The sequence below is a fragment of the Panthera onca genome, chromosome D1 (genome assembly GCF_046562875.1).
Source record: "Panthera onca isolate mPanOnc1 chromosome D1, mPanOnc1 haplotype 2, whole genome shotgun sequence".
In the NCBI taxonomy this organism is placed as follows: Eukaryota; Metazoa; Chordata; class Mammalia; order Carnivora; family Felidae; genus Panthera; species Panthera onca.
Window position 1 is genome coordinate 85,975,185 of NC_138348.1, and position 24,264 is coordinate 85,999,448.

Here is a 24,264-nt window from a genome sequence, read left to right on the forward strand (position 1 = left end):
ATATATTAATCTTTTCTGACCTTTTCTTTTGACGGAGTCTGAGTAAATCACTTGTACTCCAATAACACCAATAAAGTAAGGGGGATCCAGGTGAGTTTTAGCTCTGTTACCTACTATGTCTGATTTTCAATTCTTTCATTAATAGTAAATTTTGCCCTTTGGTCATAGCTGAGTAGAAGGAAATAACAATGATTCTTTTAGCATCTCAAATTACACCCCAGATAGAGAGATCTGCACATATGGAAGTGATAATTGACTTTTGAAAGGTTTTTTTTTTCTTATTTTTCATGACACTTCTGTGCAAATAAGATACTCTAACTCTATTTGAGGGATCTTGGACTACAAAGGGAAGAAAGATAATGTGATTGGCAAAACAGAAAATGCTAATTCCTGTAAGTTGAGTCATTAGGTTTGAGATTTTGAGGATCAATAGTCATAGAATTATAACTGAAGAGTAAGAAGGAACTAGAGAAGTTCCTCCGTCTACCCATTCAGCGCAAAAATCTGTTTTCCAATATTTCTTGCACAAATGCTTATTTAGCACTCACTTTAAATATTCATTGTGACAGACACACACTATAAATAATAATGCCTCAAAATAGGAGGCACATTCTATCATGCCACGTCTCGATAGTTAAATTTTGGCTGAATATAAATTTGCCATTTCTATCATCCTGGAAGCTCTGCCTATTGGTTTCACTCATTTCTTCTGAATAATTCTCTCTCTTTTACATGACAGACCTTCCTCTAACTGTCACACCTGCCCCACGTTGAAGTTCAGGCTCAATATCTCCAATTCCATCAGGAGTCCTTCTATGACATTGTTTCTAGACACATGAGTATTTATTACTGTTCCTCTTTGAAAGTGCTACCCAGACCTGAATACAATCTGAATCATCACCAGGTAGTGTGCAATATGTTTGTACATGTCAGAATTGAGAAATGTTCATACACACTCATAGCATGGATGAAGAAGAGGCCTATAAAGCATGCTATGGATGGTTATATTAGGGCACTTGATCTCACTCCATTAAATAAGCCTACAGATTGATGGAAACAATCACCCCTTGAGCCATTTCTCAGGCATATTCCTGAGAATAATACAAATTATTGTATATAATAATTGTATATATAATTTGTATATATATATACAAATATACATACATATATATATGTATATATACATACATGTATACATATACATACATATATATATGTATATATACATACATACATATGTATACATATGTATACAAATATACATACATATATATATGTATGTATATATATATTTGTATATATAATTTGTATATAATAATACAAATAATACAAAAAGTCCTCATTAGTATGCCTGATTTTTGTTCTCATCAGCTTGCAGTGACTAGAGAGATATCATTTGGTATATTCACGTAAAACTAAGATATGTTAAATTAGATCCTGTACCTAAAGTGCCTAGCAAAATGCTGGCAGATCCTAGGTATTAAATAACAATTAGTTCCTCTCCCCCTCCTCAATCTCTCTGTTTTGAGCGATAATGTCATTTATTCCTTAGTCTCTCACAGTCTGCTGGAGCTAACAAAAGGCTGGGGCATATGTGTCTGTTGCTGTCTGTTTTGGGCATTCCAATGGGCCTTGGCTCTGAAGCCCATGGATGCAGTTCCACATATTGCTATGCCGAACTTCTCTTTCATACAATGCATCATCTGGTTCATTAGCTCTGTCAACTTTCCAGTCAACTCTCCCTCAACCCCCCCGCCCCTTGATCCTTTTACCTGTGGAAACAGTATCTGACTATTTTATCATCTGGCTATTTCAATTGAATTACATTAAAAAAGCATACAGTAAGGTTAAAAATGATCACTATATCACTCCAACTTTCTTCCATCCCCAGAAGGTTAATTGAAAGGCGGCCATCTTGGCGACGTTTAGACAAATGAGGATAATTATGTGTTCTCCAGCTCTTTGAGAGGTTAATTGCTTAGATGTACGAAGCCTTGAAGAACAAAGAAGGAATAAATCAGAAGCAGTACTATGATCTGATAATGTAATTTGGTATATTCATGTATAACTCAAACAAATAAACTCCTAATTAGATGAACTCATTCAGTTGCATGGACACACTGCCAGTTTACCAGGGTCAGGCACCCCAAATCTATGCACTTTATTGAGAGGCCTCTGAGAAGGAGGAAGGTGCTAAGAGGAAGCAGGGTTCAAGTGGGGGCTCCCAGGGTGTGGTACAAGGGGCCTGAATGATGGAATTTTACTATACTATATGAACCTCTAAGTAGATTTTCATTTTTTACTTCTTGATGAGAAGGTTGACTTCTGCTGGCCTCCTCAGATACAACATCTATTTTTCTGAAGGCATCGTTTTGAACATCCAGGGAGAAGCAAGGAAATAGCATGAAAAATTGCTCTGAAAGCAGGAACAGGCACGTATGTCTGGTCGGGAGGGCCAAGACTTTTCCATCACTTTTGTTCTCAGTGACAGTCTTAGAGTCCCAATAGGGGTCAAGTGATTGACTCTAACAAGTATGTACAATGTGTTCAACTATTTTATTTCATTTTAGCAAAGTAATACATCCAGTATCTGGATCTGCACTCCAACTTTTCAATGACATCTGTTTACTCACCACTTATAAGATGGAGCTCTGAGGCTGGACAAGTCCATTTAACATCCTTCACTCCTTGCATCTCTAGGCCTCGGTCAGTGAACATTAACCCTCTGTTTGTAACCATATTCCACTTCATGTATTTTGTCTCTAAGTTGATCCTAAAGATTTAAAGAGCCATTGAATTATAGTTTTATAAATGGTGCTTTTTTGTAGGTTGACTTTCCTTCTCAATGGCTTAGTGGGACAGTCTCTAGACCATTTGACTTGAAATGGCCTTACTCCCAAGGTCAAATGCATTGTTTTTCATTTGGAAAACAATGGAATCCATTTCTTCTTCTTTTTTTAAAATTTTTAAAAACATTTTTAACATTTATTTATTTTTGAGAGACAGAGAGACAGCACGAGTGGGGGAGGGGCACAGAGAGAGGGAGACACAGAATCCAAAGCAGGCTCCAGACTCTGTCAGCACAGAGCCCGATATGGGGCTCGAACTCATGGACTGCAAGATCATGACCTGAGCTGAAGTCGGCCACTTAACCAACTGAGCCACCCAGGCACCCCGTTAAAAAATTTTTTTAATGTTTATTTATTTTTTAGAGAGAGAGAGAGAGAGAGAGAGAGAGAGAGAGAAAAGCATGAGTGGGGGAGGGGCAGAGAGAGAAGGAGACACAGAAACTGAAGCAGTCTCCAGGCTCTGAGCTGTAAGCACAGAGCCTGACACGGGGCTCAAACTCTTGAACCATGAGATCATGACCTGAGCTGAAGTTGGACGCTTAATGGACTGATCCACCCACGTGCCCCAACCCATTCATTCTTCTTAAAGGTATTTTTGAGTACCCACTGGCTTCTGGTTCTTATTTGGATGGCTTGCTTTCTAGGCCTGTCATTCTGCTCTTAATTTAGGTTTTACTTCCATTAGTTCCTAGTTTAATCCTATGTCTTTTATCCCACATCATCCTCTTTCTTCGTTTTCATCCTTAGGCTTTAGTACATAGTCAAATAACCTCCTCAAAAAATTATGTGGGAGTTAAGCTTTCTGGGTTTTTTAATATACATTTGATATTTTCCTAGAGGCAATTATAGAACTTAGTTTTAAAAATTGTTTTGCTGGGGGACCTGGGTGGCTCCGTCAGTTAAGCATCTGACTCTTGGTCTTGGCTCAGGTCATGATCTCACACTGGGTGGCTTCAAGCCCTGTTTTGGGCTCTGCACCAGCAGCATGGGACCTGCTTGAATTCTCTCTCTCTCTCTCTCTCTCTCTCTCTCTCTCTCTCTCTCTCTCTCCCTTTCCCTATGTCCCTCCCTTGCTTGCACTCTCTCCCTCCCTCTCTCTCTCTCTCTCTCTCTCAATAAATAAATAAATAAATTTAAAACATTGTTTTGTCACATTTACCTTTGTTCATCCAGGGTTCAGAATAAGAAAATTGTTTCCAGCCCAGGTAATTGATCCTTTATAGATTTCCAATACCTGTAAGCAGACAAATATATCTATTTTTCTCTAGAAGCCATCAGGATGTTTCTTTATTCTTAAGTGTTTTGAACTTTCATGTACATGATGAATTTATTGAGTCATTTTTTTATTCATCCTGCTTGGTAGTCATCCCAATTGATTTTTTTTTGAAAAATTTTCTTCTATTATTTCTTCAATAATAATTTTCTCTTCTGTACTTTCTCCATTTTTAATTCTGCAACTTTTATGGGTCAGTGTTGGGCTTCTTGGGTTGAATCTCTCTCTCTCTCTCTCTCTCTCTCTCTCTCTCTCTGTGTGTGTGTGCGCGTGTGTGTGTGTGCGTGTGTGTGTGTGTGTGTGCGTGTAAGTTTTATAGTATTTACTATCTGACAGGAGCTACTCTAACCAAACCACTTACATAAACTCATTCATCTTTATGACAATCCTAACAGGTAGGCATTACATCCTAACTCAAAGATAAGAAAATCGAAACACAAGGATAAGGAGAAAATTCTAGGTCCCAGCTATTAAGTGATGGGCAGATTTCTACCTGGTAGTCTGGCTCCCCAGGCTGTTCTCCTGACCATGTCAGTTTTTGCTCCCTCATACATATTTTCTGTCTTTGTCTTCTTTTTGCCTCTATGTTCTGGGAGATTCCCTGTATTTGATCTCATACACTGTTAATGTTATTTTAATACAATAATATTTTTAATCCCTATGGGTTTGCTATTTGTTCCTGATTATTACTTTTTAGTATCTTGTTTTTATTTTATTGGTACAGTAGCTCAAATTTTAAATCTCTGAGAATTTAAATTAGAGACACTTTGAAAAATACTTTCTCTTCAGTTTCCTGTTTCTTCTGAGGCCAGTTCTTTTTGTTTATCTTGGCTTTTTTTTTTAAGTGGTTTTCATTTTATAATTGTCTTATATATTTAACCAGATACACATCTTTATGAGAAAGTGGACTGATATTCTAGGATAACCAGTGTGGGTTTTCTCTTCTTTTGGAAATGTAGAACTTTTTTTTTTTTTTTTTACATTAGATTTCTGCCATGAAATCCAAAGTTGCTGGATGTGATCAAGCTTATTTACTGGCAGGTCACACATTTGTTAATATAGATATGGAAATGACCTTTAGTCTTAGATATTCCCAAATGCCAGAATGCAACAACCTTCTTGGCAGCTTGTTTAATTTTTAAAAGAGAAGCCATGTGGCCTATTTGCCTGGGATAATATGGGGCTGCCTCCATTCTGTATGTGCAGGGAGGTAAAGAAAAGACTTAGGGAAGACATTAGTAACATTGCTTTGTGGATGAGCAATTTCTTCCTTTGTTTTCAACCGTGCTCCTCATTTCTGCCCCCCATACCTCTGCCTTCAGTCCAAAGCCCCTCTGAAATTCTGTTTGAGGGACTAAAAGCACCTTCCTGAGGTGTGACTGCTTCTACTCTCGTGTTCCTCTCTTTCTATGCAGCCAGGGATTGATTGAAATTCCTGGTCTTCTGATGAGCCCTCTCCTATTCTCTTTGATGTGATATGGCTATTTTTTCCCCTTTACTATCATTTTAATGTGGTGTCAGGAAGGGAAGGTAACCAATGCATGTGCTTAGTAAGATCAGCTAGAGGTAGTGGCTCCTAATTCGGGTTCTCCTACCTTGTCCAAGAAACAGATTCCTCTCATTTCACTGTGTTATTGAATAAATATACTGAGTGCTCAGATCTGACAAGTTTCTCTGATGCATCAACTAAGCCTAGATTTGACTAGTGGAGTTATTCAGCCCCATCATGAAAACCATTTGTCATCTCACTAGCTCCTTCAAAATAAAGCCTGTGCTTCTTACTGTGTTCTACAAGCTCTTAGCACTTTGCCCCCACTTACCTCCTTTCCCCCAGCCTCATTCTCCTTATCCCTTTGAATTGCATGGTTTTATAAGACTCATGCCCCCATGTCTTTGATTATGCTCTCTTTGTCTTTGGCCACACCTTATCTTAACTCCCTTCTTTACCCAACCAACAATATTCATCTTTCATGGGTCACACAGCATATTATGTTTCAGGAAGATTTGCTTGACAATAACACCCAGAAAGGACAGGCAAAGTGCCAAAGTACAGTGCTTCCAAAGAACAGTCTCTCTTTCTGGCTGTCTCTTTATCTTTCTTGATCCTTCTTAATCTTTCTTTTTTTCTAGATCTTTCCTAACATTCACAACATTTTACTGTAACTGATTTGTGCATGGATCTGCAACCCCCTAAGAACGTCAGGGCATGGACATATTGCATCAGTTGAAGTTGTATTTGGCTGCAAGTAAGAAAATCTGAACCAAATAGGAGTTGATTTTTCTCAACAAAAGATTCTGAAGCTATGCTTTATGGAGCTAGGCAGAGACTTCTTTTGTGTCATTAATGTCCCAGATACTGTTTTGTTTTGTTTTGTTTTGTTTTGTTTTGTTTCCCTCTATGTCACCTTGAGTCTATGGTTTTTATTTTAACTCTTGTCACCTCCTGGTCTCAGGATGCCTGCTCCAAATCCAAATTTTTATCTTCATTATACCAGAATGGAAATAAGGAAAAAAGGGGGAAAATAGCAGCATCCATATCTGGAAATTTAAAATTCATATAAAATTCAGATATATTCAGTAAAAATGCCAAAATTCCTTGCCCAACTTTTGTCTACTTCTCATTGGACAGAATTGAATCACATGGTCAGCTTTGGCTACAGAATAGTCTAGGGAGATAAGTGTTTTAGTTAGGCACATTGCCACTTGGGGCAGCACTGGGATTCTCTTAGTAAGGAAGAAAGGAAGACAGGATATTAGGAAGCTATTTGCAGTAACTTGCACACAGTGGTTGCTTATTTTAGTGTCTTCTTTAGTTAGCACAGTATCTGGCACATAGCAGGCACTCATTACATATTTATAGAAGAAGATGTTGATTTAAGGACATAGAAAGACTCATTCTCTACCAAAGGGAAGTTGAACTCCAAAGAGTTTAAATGACCTCACCAAGATCCATCGCTACATGTGGCAGAGCCATGAGAAATTCTAGGAACAAAATCAAACCTGAGCCTCTAGCAAGCTTCCTGCAGTGAGTTTACTTTGCATTCTAATTTATGGAACTAATCTGATATGATAAACCAGAATAATGAATCCTGTGGGTTTTTGTAGTTTAAGATTCTTATTATTGGTTCACAACAATCTCCATCCAGACCCACATGACTCCTATTTTCATGCTGAAACCAAATCACTCAGAGACTACTCTTTAGATGTGTCTGACTCCCTCCCCTGCTGGCCCTTGATTATTTCTAACCCAATAAAAGAGAATGGAATTTCAATTTCTAAAGGAAAATAAAAACACATTATAGTAAACCTTAACAAGAAGGAGAAGGTGGTGGCCTGTCACAACTCCACTTCCTCAAATGGGTTATTTGATTTTGCTTAATTGTTGGTGAAATTTTCTCAAATTGGCAATTATAATCTGGAGCTGATTGCTTACCCAGGTAATTTACAGATTTCTCATTTGGCAAGAATGCTTCATAACACTTCCCATGAAGTATGACTTCATCATCTTTCAGCTGAATTTTCCTTTTTGTATATATTCTTTGTTTGGAGGAAGTTATTACTTTTGCCCACAGGAATTTTAGGTGTTAATTCTGTTAGCTGCATGCTTCTGATGAAATCAAGTCATTGTTTTTTGTGGTTTTTTTTTTGTTTTTTTTTGTTTTTTTTTTTTTTTTACAATTTGTTTCAAATCATTTAGGGCACCAGTGGAATTGATTAGGGGTTTCCCAAAGCATACTAAATAATTAGGTTCAGATAGAAATTTATCAAAATTAGTTGCAAAATATTAATAATAAGTTATTCTTTTGGTCTCAATGAGGGATTTTATGAGGTAACTACTATGCTGTCTCCCTGTGCTTTCTATTTTTAACAGTCTCTCCACTCACTCTCCTTGTCAGCCTAGTCTGAAATCAAAGTTTAATTATCCTTATTTGCTCTTGTACTGTGCATTAAGATAGAGTTTATCCAGTAGTCCAGCTGTTTTGAAGATAATTAGTCAAGAATTCAACCTGCTGTAAAATAATCCTTCTGGGCAAAGAACTGGGGACTGAGGGCATATTCTCCAGGGATACCAAATTCTCCATTACTTGTAAGAGTCACATATTATCTATCTCCAGTCAAGTACTGTGAATTGTACTTTCATGTTAAGGGTTTGAATTACAGAGCACAGTTTCCATTGTTAATAAGTGTCTGCTTTAGGATAATTACATTATTTCCATTTTGGGGAGGGGACATTTAAAGTCAATGGTAAAAGTTGATGTATTGTGAATTTCAATGCAATAGTCAATGGACACTTTTAAATTATTATTGCATGAACTTGAGTGGTAGAAGGCATCTTTGCATGTGGTGCCTGGTTGGCTCAGTTCGTTGAGTGTCCAACTTCAGCTCAGGTCATGATCTCGTGGTTCACTAGGTCAGGCCCCGCGTTGGGTTTATGCTGACAGCTCAGAGCCTGGATCCTGCTTTGGATTCTGTGTCTCCCTCGCTCTCTGCCCCTCCCCCACTCATGCTCTGTCTCTCTGTCTCTCTCAAAAATAAATAAAAACATTAAAAAAAGAAGGCATCTTTGCACATAAAAATTGGTGTTGTCTGATTTGTTTAATTATTCATTCAGCAAACATTCATGGAGCACCTGTTATTAGCCAGAAGCCATTCTAATTATCTAGGATGAAGTTGTGGGTAAGACTTACTAGTCCCTACCTTCAGGAAGCTTAAAATGTAGGAGGGATGATGTTTCTGTGTTTTTTTTCTTGTAGCACTGAAAGTGTCTCCCTTGGGTGATTTGTTAATTTTCGAGAAAACAGGCCAGGTTCTTGGTCTGAGCCTGCATAGAGGGCAATGTGGCCGGACCCCTTTTAACACAACCTACTGGTCTCATCTGTCCTATGTATTCAATTCCGTAGCTTGGAGGGAAACCAGCCAAGCTCCAAAATATGACTGAGCCTATAGATGCAAGAGCTGGATGGCAAGGAATGCTAATTACCAGTACCTAATTTCTGTACTCATTTTATAAATGTAGCACTGGACATGCCCAACCTTCTCCCACTTTCTATGCGAACAGTAGCTCACCCTTTCTGTAGCATTCCAACAAGAGGAAGAGGAGCAAAAGGCGAACCTGATCTTCCTATTGAACTTCAAGTTCTTGAATTTTCAGGTCTGCTAACATTGCTTGCAATAAATGATGCTTTTCTTCTGCTGCTTTTGATTGAAGAACACTAGAAATCAGTCAGGAGCAGGTGCTGCATTGTGTTAGATTAACGATGATTGAATTCTTACACAGCCAGCTGATTGAAGCACGTGTTCTGCAAGCTTATGATTCTGCAAACACTAGGTTGCAACCAGGAGGGTATTTTGCCATATCATGTCCCTTAATCAACACCCTCAAATCTGTCAATACTGTCAACTAGAGTTTAGATTCCTCCACCCACTCTGTGAAATAGCACCTTAAGCTGGTCACAAGCACAAAAATGGATCTCTGAGAGAAAGAATAGAGTTGGTTTCAAATTCTGTTTCCTTTTCAGGCTGAGTTAGATGAACATTTAAAGCATGAAAATAATCAGATGTTCATCAGACTTGGTAATGATACTGTTTGGACATGGGCCTTTATTCTCCATTTCAAAGCATCCAATTTGTTAACAGGATGAAAACACTATAAGTTATTAGCACAAAATCCTTGCAACCCCCCAACCCCACCCTGGAGTGCGTCAGGTGCTGTCGCTGGGACAGCACGGCCAGCACCGGATGTATAGGAGATGCTCAATAACCATTATCCCACATTTTAAAAATGTGGCTTATGTAAGCTCTGGGACACTTTAGAGGCCATCCTGCTGGGAAAGGAAATGGAGTTAGTTGCTAGGAGAAATAATGCAGAAGTAGATGCAGTTGAAACGAGGGCTTGGATAATCCTGTGAAAATCAACAGACCATTTTCTTCAGGGACTTTGATCTACTCTTAAATTGTCCCAGAGGGTCCCCAGCAAGCTTGCTATAGTTCTGGCTGGGGAGTGGAAGACCACAAGGTATTATCAATGAGCAAATACCTTCTCACACTCAAAGCATGCTAGTCCATCATTCATTCATTAATATTTCACATATTCAAATGTTCTTCACACATACATTGTATAACATATAAAATGATCTTAACAGTAAAGCAAAAAAAAAAAATTTGTTCCTCCATTCTTTAAATTTTAAATGGGGGTTCTGATAGCACCTTACCTCATAGGATTGTTGTGAAGTTAAATTGACTAATGTCTGTAGATTAGTGTCTGCCATTTAGTAAGGCTTTCATAAATGTTGGATCTAGGGTGCCTGGGTGGCTTAGTCGGTTAAGCTTCCAACCTCAGATCAGGTCATGATCTCCTGTTCATGAGTTTGAGCCCTGCATTGGGCTCTGTGCTGACAGCTCGGAGCCTGGAGTCCACTTCGGATTCTGGATCTCCCTCTCTCTCTACCCCTCCCCAACTTGCTGTCTGTCTCTGCCTCTCTCTCAAAAATAAATAAACAAAAAAAAAAAATGTTGGATCTTATTAGTGCTTAGAAAAGAGAATGAATCAACCATGAAGATTCTGTAATTCCTATTTCCCATATTGTCTTTATACAAATGAATTGTTCTTCATGGAAGTCTCATAATTTCTTATGACATTTCCCATTAAACTAATAGTTGTTTTCCAGTTGTACATCATAGTTCAAAATCCTGTTTCTAAGTCTAGAGGTGAAGCAAGACTACCATCACCCCTGTTCCAAAACCCTTGTCTCTCTTCTAAGCTATAACCAGAATCTAGCACTATGCCTGGTATGTGCACACACATGGGCACGCATGCACACAATCAAGCATGCCATGCACACATAGTATTTAAATATATGATTGAATAGATAAATGCATTAGCAGTGGAATTATAAAAAAATGACTTGCTACACTACCCACGCCATTTCTCTTCCTCTGCGTTAAGCCCTGGTTGGTATTCAGAGAGAAAGAAGTAAGCCAATCATTCCACACAATAAGCTGTCTCTTAACTTTCCTTTGTCACACTCCCATGGTCCTATTATTACACTAATAGGCACTGGAAGATTTCATTGAATTGTCTAAACCATTGGCCTCAAAGTGTGCTCATCATAAGAGCAGCATTAGCTTGACCTGGGAACTTGTTAGAAATGCCAGCTCTCTGGCCCCACTCTGGCTCTACTGATCCCCAAAATCCAGAAATGGGCCCCAGAAATCTTGGTTTAACAGGCCCTCCAGACTATTCTGATGTATGATGAAGTTTGAGAACCACCAACTTAAGTGATATCTAACCCCACATTTTGCTTGATGTTTTGAGCCTAGACAAGTGTGGCCCAGTACTTTTGGATATAAAGTCCATGAAATTTGCTTAGAATGCTACTTTTGTTGATTTGCCTACCACATTTCACAGAACAAGTCACTTTCTCTCAGTATGAGATGTGAACACTCCCATAACTTTGTTCTCTACAGACATTATCTGAAGGTACTGTGCAAATTTTAATTCCTTCTCAACTTCTTGATAAAGTTGGCTTGGCAAAAAGAAAATATACCATTTCATTGATACATTTTACGTAGCTTATCTCATGTGATAAAATGTGTTTTAAGGTTCAGCAACTTGCACAAGGTCTCGCAGCTAAGTAAATGACTAAGTTGGGTTTGAATGCAGATGTTCTGATTTTGTAGACCTATGTATTCCTGAATTCTATATAATTCTGTTTTTCATGGCTCATGACATCTCCTTGCTGCCCTTCAGAATCTGGTTGTTAAATATCATTTTTTTAAATTGAACCACCTCAGTCAAAATACAGTTACTCAAATTTTCTTCTGAATCATCCCTGATTCTGAGACTACTTTTGAGCCAACAAATAAGGAAAGTTGTATATATATTTCTCTTCCAATACCCCTTGGGATTGGTTTGGTTTCTAGAATCACAATTTTCTCAATACACAGTCTTTGCCCTACTCTTCAGAAAAAAAAACATTTCTGTTAACTGCCAAATTTGGACTGTCAGACATCCAAACAATCATTGCTCTTCATAAGCTCGTCAGCCCAAATCAATGAGAAAACAAAGAGGGGTCTTATTCTAAGTAAGGAAACTTCACTGCATAATCCAGTGAAAATCCCAATGTAATAGGCAAATTACCCTTCACAATTTAAATGGCTTTATTGAGCATTTTCTGTGTATATTTTGAAAATAGGCCTAGAAGTGTATTTAAAAAATAATTATGAAGACTGACATTGTGGATTGAGACAGTCTCAGGATTCATAACATGTTGTGTATAATCAGTGGGACATCTCAGGAGCTAAAAAACAAAAAACCGTCAACTCATTTTATTAAAACTTTCTCAAATTTCTCAAATACACAAAAAGGAGCTCTTTTTTTGTTTGTTTCAGTTCCATTAGGCAGTATGCGCTCTTGCTGAAGTTGTACCCTGGTTCTACTTAATGTAAGGTTATTCAGTACTAAGTCCATCAAAAATAGTAATACCATCATTATTTTTAGGCTGTGTTAAATAGAATATTCTTCCTTAAAAGAGGTTAAAGAGACAAAGTTTAAATTATAGCTTCCAATTCAGAAGGTCTAGGAGATCATTGCATCTAACATCCTGGTATTCCGGATTGGATAACTGAGGCTTAGCAGCTCTGTTTGTTTTCTCAGGGCCATACATCTGGTTTGAGGCAAATTCAGGACTGAATATGGCCATCAGTTTAGTGGCCTTTTTCTCATTTCATTTAATACCTGGTCAGAGAGGATGACTAATAACAAATATGTTACCCATTCAGTATTCCCCTCCCTCCCCCCATAGAAAGAACTTCAGGCTGTAGCTTTATAATCCTAGAGGGGGTTTAAAATTTAGTTTTTTTACAAGAATCATTAAAAAGAAATTACATGATTCCTCAATTTAAAAAAGCAATAAAAGTAATTATTATATATATTCCCCATCCAAAAAAGGGCAACATTTGCTAATATTTTTTTTAGAAATTGCACAAACTTCTTTTCTACTGAAGAAATAGGTGGTAGGATCATCTTAGGAAAAGAGAAAACCAGAATGGTTAAGTGACTTTATGTGAATGGCACAGCAAGCTTTCTCTTAGCATGCATTACACATGAAATCACAGAGAGTTCAATTTGCAAAGCAAATTAGTAGAATATCTGTTTTATATCAAACATTGAACTTAAAAAAGTCTAGCCCTCTGCTTTTCAGAATGAATGGAAGCAGTTGCCTGCAAAAGAAAGTGACTGATGTAAATTAGACTGGAGACATTACAAGAACCAAATCACTTTCTAAATACTTGGTACTTAGTACTTCAATTTGGAAGTTGATTTTGTGACAAACAGGAGAGTTGCTTTCAGATGGAAAACACCATGATAAGACATAAAATGGTGAGATTAAGATCGGAAAAGCTGATTTAAATATGAGTTTGCTTTTTAATTCCCTAAGTATTTGAGAGATTAAAAGGCAAAAAAAAAATAGAAAAGAAAGAAAGAAAAAAAATAGTTTTCTATGCTGAAGAAAGGTTGTGTTTCAAGTTTTGCAGAAGAACATAGGATTTATGTCAGGGATCTCAAATTGCAAATCAATATGGCAGTATTTCTTGCTATCTAGATGAAAAAAATATATCTATATATGTAGCTTAAGGGAGAGTGGTTTGTAAGAATGACATAGATTGAGAAGTAGAAGTCCAACCCTTTAGCAGAGCATTCAAATCAACAAAATATTTAGTACAATAAAACTGGCCTTAATGGGGTAAAGCTAAATCAAGGAAATTTGGTCTCATAGTGAGGGGGGAAATTTCTTTATTATATATGAGACATATAATACATGTGATACATATGGGACAGTAAAGTAATTTCCTAAGGGGATTGCCATTCTTTGTATTGCTCAGTTTATTAAGTTCCTACAACATTTACAAATCCTATTTAGAATAAAATTACAGTCAACCCTTGAACAATATGAGTTTGAACTATGTGGGTCCACTTATATGTGAATTTTCTTTCAAAAATACAGTACAGCACTGAAATATATTTTTCTTCCTTATGATATTCTTAGTAACATTTTCTTTTCTCTAGTTTACTTTATTGTAAGAATACATTATATGATACATATAACATGCAAAGTGAGTGTTAATCAGCTGTTTATGTTACCAGTAGGGCATTCAGTCAATAGTAGGCTATTCGTAGTCAAGTTTTAGGGGAGTCAAAACTTTGTGGGAATTATTGAATGCAAAGGGAATTGGAACCCCTGACCCTTGTGTTGTTCAAGGGTCTGCTATGATTACAGTCTTTGCCCCACGAACTCATAATATTTGTGTGGCTGATGAAACTGAAGTAGGCTCCAAGCTAGCTAGAAATTTCTTGAGGGACAACTGAGTAGTATTGAAAAATACTCCTGATATCCAGAATGGATATCCATTTTCAGCAGAGCAGAAGCCCTATTTTTCAGCAGAGCAGAAAGGGATCCCCTATTTTTTAAGCAAATCTGTTTATAGGACTGATTTTATGCACCACAGCCTTTTATCTATGATCTCCTTTGAGGAATGTTTCCCTCTGAAAATGGGGTTTGAGCAGGAGGGTCATATCCATGATAGACTTTTGGGTGATATGTCCAGACTAGGGCATTCTAGACATCCATATAAGAGAATAAAGTACGTAATGATACACACATAAACTTTTAACTGTCTTAGAAATTCAAGGAAATTTCTTGAAACACTGGATAATAAAAACAGAAAATGTTCCCACTGAAGGGTTTTGCATACCAAAGAAATTAGAATAGTAAGAGGTATCTACACGTTTGATCTAGAGAATTCACGTGCTGACTATAAACCAAAACTGTTTGCATAAAGAGTTCTGGAACAACTTCACTTTTGGAGTAGGGGTTTAGGAGGGAAGAAGTATTTGTTCAATGAAGTCCATCAGATTCCATCATTTGCAAGTTAATGTGGAGTCAGTTTTGATAGACCACAGTATGTTTTCTCAGTAGCTCTTTTGGTGAAGACAGATCAAACTTTCATTGATTCAGCTAGTCTTAGCTTTCGGCTGAAAGCCTAGAAGATCATCCATTTTCCAATGCAAGGCATTGCAATTTCTGTCTTCATTTTCAGTGTTATTGTATTTGGAATTGTCATGTTCCCCAAAGGCAAGTTGCACAGTCTGAGTTAGAATTGATGATCTGCACACATCTGCTTCAGGGAACCTGGGGCCAGCACCTGAAGGACAGCCTGATGCTGATCAACCGGAAATAGACCAGAAGGTTTGGAGAGAGATCACAGATGGACGAGAATCAAGGAATGGACAACTCTATAGGTTAAGTAGACAATAAAATGGCAATAGGCAGGAATGGGCATCAAGTGAACATGCCCCGTGCCCGTGACTCAAGATAAATACCAACAAAAACAATGAGAGAGGTCCAAAGGAAGTTGCTTTTCCTTTTGGGATCCCTTGTTTAAAACCCAGAGTTACACCCTGCAGATGCCATTGAACCCCAGGCTAATTTAATGATTTACATTGTTGAGAAAGGATTAGTGAAACTTCTCATTTCAATGGTCTGTTCCTAATTTGCATCTTTAACGAGGTGGGATGCAAGCCAGGTTCTGTTCCTTTGTGTTTATTTTGCAGGAACCGTGTTTATTTCTGATAATTACAAATGAATCTTTCTTCCTTTTCTCAATTGACTGAATAAAAGATGTTGGGAGTATGTTAAATTCATAGCTAGAATAACTATCAAGAAAATAAGAAGTAAAAATCCAATTATAACTCCTTCAAAAATGTAATTAATGTTTTCTTCCCAAAGAGGATGGTTGCTACATTTCATTTTAAAACATTTGTCTTCTTCTTTGTAGTTTCTTGCAGCTTGTCTAAGAAAAACTTACTCCACAGGGAACAGTGACTCCAAACCAGGATGTCATGACCGGGTGTGTCATGAAAAATGATAGAACCAGGGAAAATGTAGGTTAGAAAGAACTAGAGAAAAACCTAGACTTTAAATGTGATAAAGAAGTTTTCTGATTCATCTTCAAAGAACTCAGAAAACCAAAGCATATCTCTCAAAGTTGACTAATTTTAAAGGTCTGTCACACAAGCAAGGGGGAAATGTCATATGTACTTCTGAATTCAGCTAAGACTTACACCATTCAGAAGTATTTAAGAGGCATTTCAATGACCACAGAAACTGAAAGGGAAAATCTGGTTCTCATCTACTGAAATGGACTTGGTTTGGGGTGGTGGGGAAAGATGAAACCTCATTATGAGTGTTTCTTGGACCAAATCTAATCCCAAAATTCTCACTTAAAAGTTCCATGGACAACAGTAATTTAATCAGGTTTAGGGCATTAAACCTGACATAAAATTAAAAAAAAAAAATCAGCCCTATATAAACACGACTATCACTAAGGTAATTCCATTATCTTTTAAAAGGCAAAGATGGATTAATTAAGAGAAATATTAGTGACAATTGCAAAGACTGTGACTTTTACATATCTAATAGTTGTGCTAGTCTTGAGCTGTTATTTATTTTTTCTATAGCTTTAAGACAAATGAGAAATTCAAGAGAAGAAAATCAAGCTGGGGGAGACATTCATCATCCTATAAGTGTCACCACAGAGTTATTTATTTGTCTGACTGTTGGTTTTTGAGAAATACATATCAACAGCCAAACTCTGTATGAGAAGACTTTTGCCCTTTTTTCATTGCTGGTTCTCTGTGTATAGATGTTGTTCAGCACATTGTAGGCACTCAAGAAATATTTGTTGAATTAAAGAATCCATTAAGTTTATAGTCTTTATTTTCATAACAAGAGTAGGGTCTTTTCTTTTCTTCTATGGAGGTAGAAAAATATAAAGTTCATAGAAGCCAATCATGAAATTTAATCTAGATTTAATATCTTTGTCCCCTATGAAAATGGCTTTATGCTCTGTGTGTCTATATATTCTGCCTTATGTTAAAGTCATGGGATGTAACATGAATTAGATTTAAAGCATGAATTTTATACTCATACTGGCTCCAACACTTAGTAATTGTATGACCAAAGGCAACATCTCTGACCTTTGTGAGACTCAGTTTACTAATATGTAAAATAGGAGTAATTCACCTGTCTCATAGTTCTTGAAAGTATGCTTGTCAAGGATCTGCACACATACACACTAAGCACTTAAATACTGACAGCAGCTAACTTGGTTTTTATTATCATCAATATTAAGTTGCTGGTTTCCTTGACTAGGTTATATAATTCATTAGGGACAAGTATGTTAAGTTCTTTATTTTTCCCCTCTCGGTTGTTTCTCTGCATTCTATAGCTGCTTGAACATGTATTTATTTACAAAAGTGATTTTTGAAAAATAGAGTTGAACAGCATTGTATTATTGGCTATTTACTGCAGGATGATGGAAATAGAATAGCAGGATATTCAAAAGGGTTAATACTAGTATACAGTTAAAGACAGGCATTCAGAAAGAGACAACTCAGAGAGACAGAATAAGAAATAGCTGTGAATAGAACTCAGAATCACAGTCTATTAAAGCTGACAGAGATGTTTGATACAATGTAACACAACCTATCCTTTTTCACACAGTGACCCGCCCAAGGCCCCTTAGGGACCTGCTTTGCATTTTCCCGGGGAAGCTAACTGAGCCAATCCTTGATTTGGCACACATGTGTTTAATATCACTCAGAGATGAGGTGCTCTACTTCCTAAAGATGTAGAGGAGGCACAATGGCAGGAACATCAGGCCATGGTAATTAGCCAATTGGGTTCATGAGTTCTGACTCACAAACTTATGTTATTGTGGCTAAAGATGGGATCACTACGGTTTTAAAGATGTGGAAGTTGAGGTTGGGGAAAGTTATTTAACTTACACAAGGTCTTATGGCTGGTAAGTAGCAGGTCCTGTACTTGATACCTGACTCGAAATGGCCCACTTTTTCCAGAATGGGAGCTGTATTTTTTGGAGTTACAGAATCATCTTAAGTTTTAAAAAATAAACCAACAGACTTCATTTTCTAAGAAAATTTCATGCCTATCAAATTTTACTTTTTTTTTTCTTTTTCATACCATTCTATTCAATACCTCCATTAAAGCCTAGCATAATGTATGTTAAAGCTTCTTCAACTAACGTATCTAAGTTGGTTGTTAAATTGACAGAAATATCCTGTCAAGGATCAGAATCAATGAGTGTGAGGCTTAATTCTTTTGAGTGACCTTGAAGACATCATTGTGCCTCTATTCCCAGTCAGTGTGATGGGGAATCTTTGCAAGAATGGTGTGTGTCAGTGAAAGTAGAAGAGGTAAATGGCACCTTCGGGACACAAAGTGAAAGAGGTCCACTCATTGTAAGGGCCTTGAGAACTGAAATTAGTATCTGACATTTGCTCTGTTGATAATGAGAAGAAAGTCTTCTTGGGGAGAGATCTTTTACTTTTATTTATGGCTGATTTAGGTTCCTTACATAGGTCCTGGCCCAGAAAATTCCCTTCTCCTCTTGGATGCTCTCTCGAGGAAAGGTTAATTACCTCCTTAGCACCTCTTTATAGCTCTGTGAGCACAACTGCATAGGCAGACCTTGGCTCTGAATGCATTTTCTCAATATGCAGGCGCCTAATTAGTATCCCAAAGTTGATTGCTTTCTCTTAACTCAGTTTCTATTCCCCTTAGCAAATGTTTTAAAGAGGAGGCCCTTTGTATTTTTACCTTACAAATGTTAAAAAAAAAAAAAAAAAACCAGGAAAAGATTTAAAAAAAACTGATATGTTATAAACTGTAAACAAGATGTGGAGTTCTCCTCATGGCTTTCCTCTGAGTAACATGAGTTCCCTTGGTCTTTGCTGTCTCGTTTGTTAGTGACTGTCAGCTTAGGTAGATACACCACCAGAAAATGAGATTTTTGGGGCAGTTATTCAGCATCAAAACATGATGGACTTTTTTTTTTTTTTTTTTTTTTTTTTGCCTCACTGTCTTCTGGTCACCTTGTCCTTCAGGCTTGGAAAGGACCGCCAGTTCCAAGCATTCCTGGCTGATGAAATCCTGGTGGTTTGGGAGATTACTTGACAACTTCAATGATGCTCTACCTTCACTCATGCTGGGCTGGCTCATTGCTTGCCTGAGAGCAGAGGCCACTGAGCACATACAGGGAGGAAGCCGAGCAGCATGGGAGGGGAAGCAGACAGCCTCTGCTGCTGAATCTTCCTTGTCACAGGCAGCTTGTCAATATCATTAATGAAGGCCAGCACACACTGCCAGAGTGATTCAAATGGGGGCCTGGCTAATAGGCCTCCAGAGCGGCCACTGACCAGTTTCTCTACTGGAATATAAAGAGCTTATCAACAGTGTTATCTGTATTGTTGACACTAAGTAAAATAATTCCTTGGAAAACTTCAAAATTAGTATTTAAGAATGAAGAATTGTTACAATTACAGCAGCGATAGAACCACCACTGCTGGTCCCAGCTCTCTACACCATGCATCTTCTCACTTGACTGTGCTCAGAGCCCGGCCCTTGTCTCTTTAAGGTTCCTGAACCTGAAATTTTTATTCTCCTACTCTGAGGAAGATGTATCAGGTCTGTCTTTATGTGGGCAAAGGGAGCAACTGCCTACATGGTAGGCTTACATCTTAGAAACTCGCAAAGGACTGATTTCCCCTCCTGTTTGGGAGGAAATCTTGCCCATTACTATCATTTCTTTTCGCCAGGTAATTCTGATAATTGCCCAAAGAAGATCATTACTAAGTTACTTGGATATGGATTAATGAGAGAGACCCACACTAAGGTTGGCATTAGCCTGGATTAGGGCCATTGTACTATTTGGAGCCCAGCCCTAAGAGGATGGGTGAGAGGTGGGTCAACCCAATGGCTTGAGCATGGCCATACAGCTCCCCAGATAAACAGAGATGTTCACAGCACTCCAAATGTATCACAGTTACATGTAATCTTCCAGCCCGTAGACCTGAACACATTCTTAAAAAATGAATGGGTTTATAAAAGTATTTTAAATCCACAAAGGAAAAGAAACATTGAAAGAAGAGGAAATTGAGATCAAGTTTTCCCTACTGTTGAGTCTGCAAAAAAAATATGTATTTGTGGATGCACATCACCTCCCCTGCTTCCCCAAACATTTTCCTGGGATAAACATCTAATAAAACTCACACATTCACAATCGTAGCATGAATTTTGATTAAATAAAGACCAAATTAAAAAAGCAATGAGGAAATCTCTTTCAATAATATCATCCTTCATGGTTTAAGCATGTTCTCCCTTTTTAATAATGACTTTATTGAAATACAGTTTATACACCATACAAGTCATTCATTTGAAGTGTACATTTCAATGCTTTTTAGTATGTTCACAGAATTTAGTATGTTCACAGCAACTATCTGCACAATCCAGTTTGAAACATTTTTATCACCCCCAAATACATGCCATATCTATTACCAGTCACTCTCCAGTTTTACCTACCTTCCCTCCCAACCCGGGGCAGCCAATAAGTCATTTTCTGCCTCTGTGGATTTGCCCATTCTAGATATTTCATATCAATGAAGTAATACAATAGGTGGTCTTTTGAGACTGGCTTCTTTCACTTGGCATAATGTTTTCAGGGTTCATCCATATTAGAACATATGTTAGTCTTCCACTCATATTTACGGCAGAATAACATTATGTTGTATTATATTTCATGGACATTTAGATTGTTTCTGCTTTTTCTCCAAGATAAATAATGCTACATGAATACTCATATACAAGCTTTCTGTGGACAAATGTTTTCATTTATTTTGGGTATATACCTAGCGGAATTACTGGCTCATATGGTAACTCATGTTTAACTTTCTGAGGAACTGCCACATGGTGTTCCAAGAAGCCCCTCCATTTTACATTCCCACCAGTGGTGTTTAAGTGTTCAAATTTCCTCACATTCTCACCAACACTTACAATTTTCCTTGTTTCTCTTTCTCTTTCTATTTTCTTCTTTCTTTCTTTTTTTCTTTCTTTCATTATACTCACTTTAGTGGGCATGAAGTGACATTTCAGTACAATTTTCATTTAGATTTATCTTATAACTAATGATATCTACCTTATTTTTATGTGCCTATTGGCTGATAGTATATCTTCTTTGGAGAAATATCTATTCAGATCATTTTTTTAAAATGTTTATTTATTTATTTATTTATTTAGCATGCATGCATGCATGTGGAAGCAGGGGAGGAGCAGAAAGAGAGAGGGAGAGACAATCCCAAGCAGGTTGTCCACACAGAGCCCGTCACGGGCTCACAGTTCCTGAGATCATGACCTGAGCTGAAATTAAGAGGGAGACACTTAACCAACTATTCAGATATTTTTTTAAAAAGATAGATTTATTTATTTATTTATTTATTTATTTATTTGGAGAAGCAAGTGGGGGAGGGGCAGAGAGTGGGGGGACTGGAGGATCCTAAGTGGGCTCTGCACTGACATGCTGACAGCAGCAAGCCTGATGTGAGGCTTGAAATCATGAACTACCAGGCTGGGACTCACTAACCACAAGATCATGACCTGAGCCCAAGTCAGATGCTCAACCAACTGAGCCACCCAGGCGCCCCTATTCACATCATTTTTAAAATAGTTTACTTGTTGTTGTTTGTGGTGGTGTTGAGTTGTAAGAGTTCTTGATATACTCTAGAAATAAGCCATATTTATTGTTTGCAAATATTTTCTCATATTATGGAGTTTCTTTGACTTTCTTTATTGAGTTCTTTGATGCACAAAACTTTTTTTAATTTTAATGAACTCCAGCTTACTAATTTTTCATCTGTGTTTGTACTTTTGGTGTCATGTTAAAAAAATGACTAATTCAAAGTCTTACACAACCTTTCTTCTAAGAGTTTTAAAAATTATTTTTTAATAACAGTACAGTTAACATACATTGTTGTATTAGTTTCAGATGTACAAGATAGTGATTCAGCACTTCCATACAACACCCAGTACTGATCACAATAGGTGTCCTCTTAAGCCCATCACCTATTTCACCCATCCCCCACCCACCTCCTTTCTGGCAACCATCAGTTGTGCAGTTAGTTAAGAGTCTGTTTTTCTGGCTTGTCTACTTTTCTTTCTTTATTTCGTATCTTAAATTCCACATATAAGTGAAATCGTATGGTATCTGTCTTTTTTGACTGACTTACTTCACTTAGCATTATAGCCTGTAGACACATTCATGTAGTTACAAATGGCAAGATTTCATACTTTTTAATGGCTAAGCACTATTTCATTGAATATATCATATTTTCTTTATTCAATTCATCTACCAGTGGACACTTGGGATGTTTCCATATCTTGGCTATTGTAAACAATGCTGCAATAAATATAGGAATGATTAGATCTTTCCGAATTAGTGTTGTTTTTTTGTTTTCTTTGCATGAATAGCCAAGAGTAGAATTACTGAATCATATGTAAATTCTATTTTCATTTTTTTTGAGGAAATTCCATATTGTTTTCCACAATGGCTGCACCAGTTTGCATTCCCACCAACAGTGTACAAGTGTTCCTTTTTCTCCACATCCTCTCCAATGCTTATTGCTTCTTGTGTTTTTGATTGGAGCCATTCTGACACATGTGAAGTGATATCTCATTGTGGTTTTGATTTGCATTTCCCTGATGATGATGATGTTGCACATCTTTTCATGGGTCTATGGGCCATCTATCTGTATGTCTTCTTTGGAGAAATGTCTGTTCATGTTTTCTCCCCATTTTTAAATTGGATTATTTGGGTTTTTTTTGTGTGTGTGTGTTAAGCTGTATAAGAGCTTTATATATTTTGAATACTAACCCTTTATCAGATATGTCATTTGCAAATATCTTCTCCCATTCAGTAGGCTGCCCTTCAGTTTTGCTGATTGTTTCCTTTGCTGTGCAGAAGCTTTTTATTTTGACACAGTCCTAATAGTTTATTTTTTGTTTTTGTTTCCCTTGCCTCAGGAGACCTATCTAGAAAAATGTTGCTACAGCCAATGTCAAAGAGGTTACTGCCTGTGTTCCCTTCCAGGATTTTTATGATTTCCTGTCTCACATTTAGGTCTTTCATCCATTTTGAATTTATTTTTGTGCATGGTGTAAGAAAGTAGTCCACTGTCATTCTTTTACATTTACTGTCCAGTTTTCTGAATACCATTTATTGAAGAGACTGTCTTTCTCCTATTGGATATTTTTCTTGCTTTGTTGAATATTAATTGGCCACATAATTATGGGTTTATTTACACATTTTCTATTCTGTTCTATTGACCTATGTGTCTATTTTGTGCTAGTAATATACTGTCTTGATCACTACAGCTTTGTAATATAATTTGAAGTCAGGAGTTATGATGCTCTAGCTTCCTTACTTTTTTTTTCTTTTTCAAGATTTATTTGGCTATTTGGGGTCTTCTGTGTTTCATATAAATTTTAGGATTGTTTGTTCTAGTTCTGTGAAAAATGCTGTTAGTATTTTGGTATGAATTGCATTAAATGTATAGATTTTTTTGGGTAGTACACACATTTCAACAGTATTGTTCTTACAATCAATGAGGGTGGGATATCTTCCTATTCCTTTGTGTCATCTTCAATGTCTTTCATCAGTGATTTATAGTTTTTAGAGTGCAGGTCTTTCACCTCTTTGGTTAGGTTTATTCCTCTTTTGGTTAGGTTTATGGGTTTTGGTGCAATTGTAAATGGTGTTGATTTCTTGAATTATCTTCTGCTGCCTTATAAAATGCAATAGATTTCTGTATATTGGTTTTCTATCCTATGACCTTACTGAATTCTTTGATTCATCCTAGCAGGTTTCTTTTTTTGTTTTGTTTTATTTGTTTTTTTTTGTTTTATTTGTTTTTTTTTTTTTTTTTTTTTTTGGTAGAGTCTTATGGTTTTATGTATAGAGTATCATGTCATCTGCAAATAGTAAATGTTTTATTTCTTCCTTTCCAATTTGGGTGGCTTTTATTCCTGAATCTTCTTTCTCCTTTTTTTTTTTTTTTTTTTTTATGAGACTGGCTAAAGATTTATCAGTTTAATTGAGCTTTTCAAAGAAGTAGCTTTGAGTTTCACTGATCTGTTTTATTGTTTTATTAGTTTCTATTTCATTGGTTTCTGCTCCATACTTTTTTATTTCCTTCCTCCTACAGGTTTTGGGCTTTGTTTGTTCTTCTTT

At 37.0% G+C, this 24,264-nt stretch overlaps 1 protein-coding gene across 9 annotated transcripts in view; it reads left to right on the plus strand.

The window, feature by feature from the left end:
* Window positions 1-24,264, plus strand: part of OPCML (opioid binding protein/cell adhesion molecule like) — a 1,068,196-nt gene that overhangs the window by 799,199 nt on the left and 244,733 nt on the right. The gene's annotated exons all lie outside the window — the stretch shown is intronic.